Source organism: Glycine soja, chromosome 14, assembly GCF_004193775.1.
Source record: "Glycine soja cultivar W05 chromosome 14, ASM419377v2, whole genome shotgun sequence".
NCBI lineage: Eukaryota > Viridiplantae > Streptophyta > Magnoliopsida > Fabales > Fabaceae > Glycine > Glycine soja.
In genome coordinates, this window is record NC_041015.1 from 19,786,321 (window position 1) to 19,791,446 (window position 5,126).

Sequence of the window (5,126 nt, forward strand, 5' to 3'; positions counted from 1 at the left end):
CCCCCCCAATTCGTTACTATTTTCCTACTATTTGTTATGAACGTTTGGTTGACCATTGCTTGTTGGGAAACGACCTAGGATCACTTCCTAGATACTGCATTTTTAATGTCTATTTGATTCGTTTACGGCCTCGATCAATCTTATCTAGCTCACTTAGTTGCAACTTTGTTTCCTCTCCAGCCTGATCAAAAGAGAAGTTGCATATCTTCACAGCCCAATTGGCTTTGTGCTCTATCTCTACGGGAAGACGACATGCCTTGCCAAAGACAACCCGATAAGGGGACATCCCTATGGGTGCCTTGTAGGCAGTCCTATGCGCCGAAAGAGCATATCCAGCCTAGTGCTCCAATCCTTTCTGTTAGGCTGCACTATCTTCTCCAAGATCCTTTTTATCTCCCGGTTTGAAATCCCAGCCTGCCCATTGGTTTGAGGGTGGTAAGGTGTGGAAATTCTATGAACAACCCCATACTTTTTGAGCAAGGCATACATTGATCTGTTGCCAAAGTGGGTGCCTTGATCACTAACGATGGCTTTAGGGATTCCAAACCTGCAAAACATATTAGATCTAACAAAATCCACAACAACCTTAGCATCGTTAGTTCTGGTGGCTTTGGATTCCACCCATTTTGAAACATAATCAACAGCAAGGAGAATATAAACAAAACCAAAAGAGACAGGGAAAGGTCCCACAAAATCTATACCCCATACATTAAATACCTCACAGAACAACATAGGTTGTTGAGGCATTTGTTGTTTCCAAGAAAGTGAACCACCTGCTCTCTGACAAGGCTCACAAGTACTACAAATTCTCCATGCATCCTTGAAAATGGTGGGCCAATAGAAACCACAGTCAAGCACCCTGCAAGCTGTCCTCTGTATACCAAGATGGCCGCCTGGTGCGGAAGAATGACAAAAATTCAGGACCGAGTCGATCTCATGGTCTGGAATGCATCTCCTAATAACTTGGTCACTGTACATCTTCCACAAATACGGGTCATCCCAAATGTAATGCTTAACATTGCTTTTAATCTTATCAGTTTGAGCTTTAGATGCTGAAGGAGGAAAAACATAAGCAACCAAATAATTCACAATATTAGCAAACTAAGGAGTGGGGAAGGAATCAGAAATATTATACAGAATGTACAAATGGTCATCCAGAAAATCATCCCGAATGGGTGAGTCCTCTAGCGCATGCTCGATCCTACTCAGGTGGTCAGCTACTAAGTTCTGTGCACCGCTCCGATCACGGATCTCTAAATCAAACTCTTGGAGCCAAAGCATCCACCTGATCAATCGAGGCTTTGATTCAGCCTTTTTCAACAAGTACTTCAGAGCTGCATGGTCAGTATAAATAATGACATGAGAACCAAGCAAATATGAACGAAATTTTTCAAGAGCAAAAACTATCGCTAGTAGCTCTTTTTCTGTGGTAGTGTAATTTGCTTGGGCAGCATCCAAAGTTCTAGAAGCGTAGTAAATCACCTGAGGCAGCTTGTCAATCTTTTGGGCAAGGATAGCCCCCAATGCATAATTTGACGCATCACACATCAGCTCAAACGGGGCTGTCCAATCTGGTGCCTGAATGATAGGGGTGGTAGTCAACGCACGCTTGAGGCGATCAAAGGCCTCTTCGCACTTGTCATCAAAATCGAACTCCACCTCCTTTTGCAGCAAATTGGAAAGTGGAAGGGCCACCTTGCTAAAATCCATAATAAAACGTCTATAAAACCCTGCATGACCAAGAAAAGAGCGAACCTCTCGCACATAAGAGGGGTAAGGCAATTGTGAAATAACAACTATTTTTGCAAGGTCTACCTCTATGCCTTTATTTGAAATGATATGCCCTAAAACTATACCTTGTTCTACCATGAAGTGACATTTTTCAAAATTCACCACAAGGTTAGTTTCAATGCATCTGTTAAGAACTCTGTCTAGACTATTCAAACAAGCATCAAAAGAGGATCCATAAACGGTAAAATCATCCATAAACACCTCTATGCAACTCTCTAGAAAATCACTGAAAATGCTAAGCATACACCGCTGGAATGTACCAGGGGCATTGCATAGGCCAAATGGCATTTTCCTATAGGCAAAAGTACCAAAGGGACAAGTGAATATGGTCTTTTCTTGATCCTCAAGAGCAATATGAATTTGCAAATACCCAGAAAAACCATCAAGGAAGCAATAATGGGACTTACCTGCCAAGTGCTCAAGCATCTGATCAATGAATGGCAGGGGAAAATGATCTTTCCTAGTTGCCTGGTTCAGCCTCCTATAGTCAATGTAGACTCTACAGTTGTTCTGCACTCTTGTGGGAATAAGCTCATCCCTCTCATTTTTTTATTACTGTGAGGCCTGTCTTCTTAGGAACCACTTGAACTAGACTCACCCACTGGATGTCAGAAATGGGGTAAATGATTATGGCTTGTAAGAGCTTGGTCACTTCCTTTTTTACCATGTCTAGGATGATGGGGTTGAGTCGCCGCTGTGGTTGCCTTACTGGCTTCACTCCATCCTCTAAAAGTATTCTATGCATGCATGTAGAGGGTCTAATACCAGGAATGTCATCTAAAGTCCATCCAATGGCTTTCTTGTGCTTCTTGAGCACTAGCAGCAACTTGTCCTCTTGCTCAGTAGTAAGGGAAGCAGAGATGATTACTGGAAATTTTTCGTTGTCTTCTAAATAAGCATACTTGAGGTTTTCTAGTAAGGGATTAAGCTCTGGTGTGGTTGATGGCTGAACAGTGGGAGGAGAAGAGGAAGGTTCTTCAGCCTGCATCTCATAAAGCAAATAAGAAGCATGTGTATTTCCTGCAACAGGGTTGGTGCATTCTGATTCTACAAAATCAACCTCAAAAGGTACAACACCCAACAAATCAGAATCACGCTCAAATTTAACATTACTGCCAGCCTAAAGATCAAATTTAGGATCCAATTTAACCTCGGATTCAATGCATGAAAAATGAGAATTATGTAGATCAGATTCAAATGGATGTTTGTTATCATGCATAGAAAGAACATCAATCATATATTCATCAACAAGTTGGTCAATTATCTAAGCATGGAAAACATAATGATCTTCAGATGGATGTTTCATGGCATCAAGAATGTTAAAATGAACAACAATATCACCAAATTCCATAGACAATGTGCCTGCATAAACATCTATTTTGGTTCGGGCTGTTTTCATAAATAGCCTGCCTAAAATAATTGGAACTGAACCATGGGAGAATCCCTCTTCCATATCAAGAACATAAAAATCAATAAGGAAAATAAGTTCACCGACCTTCACTAGTACATCTTCTATGAAACCTGCAGGGTAAGCAACACTTCTATTTGCCAAATGAATTACCACATTTGTGGATTGCAAAGGTCCAAGAGATAGAGAATTGAAAATAGACAGAGGCATAACACTTACTGATGCTCCTAAGTCTTGCATGGCATTCCTAAAATTACTATTCCCAATACTGCAAGGTACACAGAAAGTACCTGGGTCTTTACATTTATGAGGAATGTGAGGAACAAATTTACCTATCAATGCGAACACGTTTCCGCCCATGCTAATTCTTTCATTTCCTTTAAGCTTCCTCTTGTGGGTGCATAACTCCTTTAAAAACTTGGCATATCTTGGAATCTGTTTGAGGGCATCCAGCAGAGGTATATTCACTTCTACCTTCCTGAAAGTCTCCAAGGTCTCCTTATCTATCTCTTCCATCTTTTTGTTAGGAATTGGTCTAGGTGGAAATGGAATAGGAATAAGAGGTTGTCGTACATCAGAATTGCTAGAAGAATGTTCTGCATGGTTAGGAGGCTGTCTTTTTTGTGCATCTATCTCCTTCTCTCTTTCAGGTGTAGGTTCTGCTACTGGGATAAGCACTTCAGTTTGCTCAACGGACCTTAAGGTGATGGCACTCACGTTTCTCGGATTCTGCACAACTTGAGAAGGCAGCTTGTCAGAGTTTTGGGACTGAGCTTGGTTCAACTGAGTGGCCATCTGCCCCATCTGAGTTTTCAAACTCTGAATGGAGGCTCTTGTCTCTTGCTGAAATTGCATATTTTGTATTGTCATTTGCCTCACTAACTCTTCCAAGGAAGGTTGAGAAGGGGCCTCAGTTGATTGTTGCCTCTGTTGTTATGGCTGTTGTTGCTGCAGTGGTCGTGGCTGTGGCTGCTGTTGCATTTGTTGTTGTTTCATTGGAGGAGGAACGTATGGCCTGCTTCGACCAGCAACATTTTGGAAAGAAGGAGCAGGCTGTTGTTGTTGTTGAGGGCTGGACCATCTGAGATTTCGGTGATTCCTCCATTCGGGATTGTATCTGTTGCTGGAGAGGTCATAATTGTTCTGCTGTGGTTGATTTTGCTGCTGAGGTTGAGGAGGTCTATTGTAAATGTTTGCAGCATAAGCTTCAGGCTGCTCAATTGCTCCAGATTGTTGCATAAAAGGGCAAAGGTGTGTATGGTGGTCGAGAGAGGAGCATAAACCACAAACTCTTACGACAGGTATAGATTTCTGATTCAAGGCCAGCTGGGCTACCAGGTTAACCAAGGCATCTAGTTTACCTTCAAGCTTCTTAGTTTCAACTGATGAAGATGAATTCGTGGCTACTTCATGCACTCCTCTAATGACAATAGCGTCATTTCTGGCACTAAATTGCTGGGAGTTGGAAATCATCTTCTCAATTAAATTCCTGGCTTTCGCAGGGGTCATGTCTCCAAGGGCTCCACCATTGGTTGCATTAATCATACTTCTCTCCATGTTACTCAGTCCTTCATAAAAATATTGGAGAAGAAGTTGCTCAGAAATCTGGTGATGAAGGCAGCTAGCGCATAATTTTTTGAATCTTTCCCAGTATTCATATAGGCTTTCTCCACTGAGTTGCTTGATGCCTGAAATATCCTTTCTGATGGCAGTGGTCCTAGAAGCAAGGAAAAATTTCTCTAAGAACACTCTCTTTAGGTCATCCCAGCTCGTAATGGACCTTGGAGCAAGGTAATACAACTAATCTTTTGCCACTCCCTCCAAAGAATAAGGAAAGGCCTTTAGAAAGATGTGATCTTCTTGGACATCTAGAGGTTTCATGGTGGAGCAGACAATATGGAATTCTTTCAGATGTTTATGAGGGTCT

The 5,126-nt window shown here is 41.8% G+C and overlaps 1 non-coding gene across 1 annotated transcript; it reads left to right on the plus strand.

The window, feature by feature from the left end:
* The first annotated feature begins 4,802 nt into the window (after positions 1–4,802).
* LOC114385546 lies at positions 4,803–4,909 on the plus strand. Its single transcript, XR_003660915.1, has one exon. It is a non-coding gene; the product is annotated as a small nucleolar RNA R71 (small nucleolar RNA).
* The last annotated feature ends 217 nt before the right edge of the window (positions 4,910–5,126 follow it).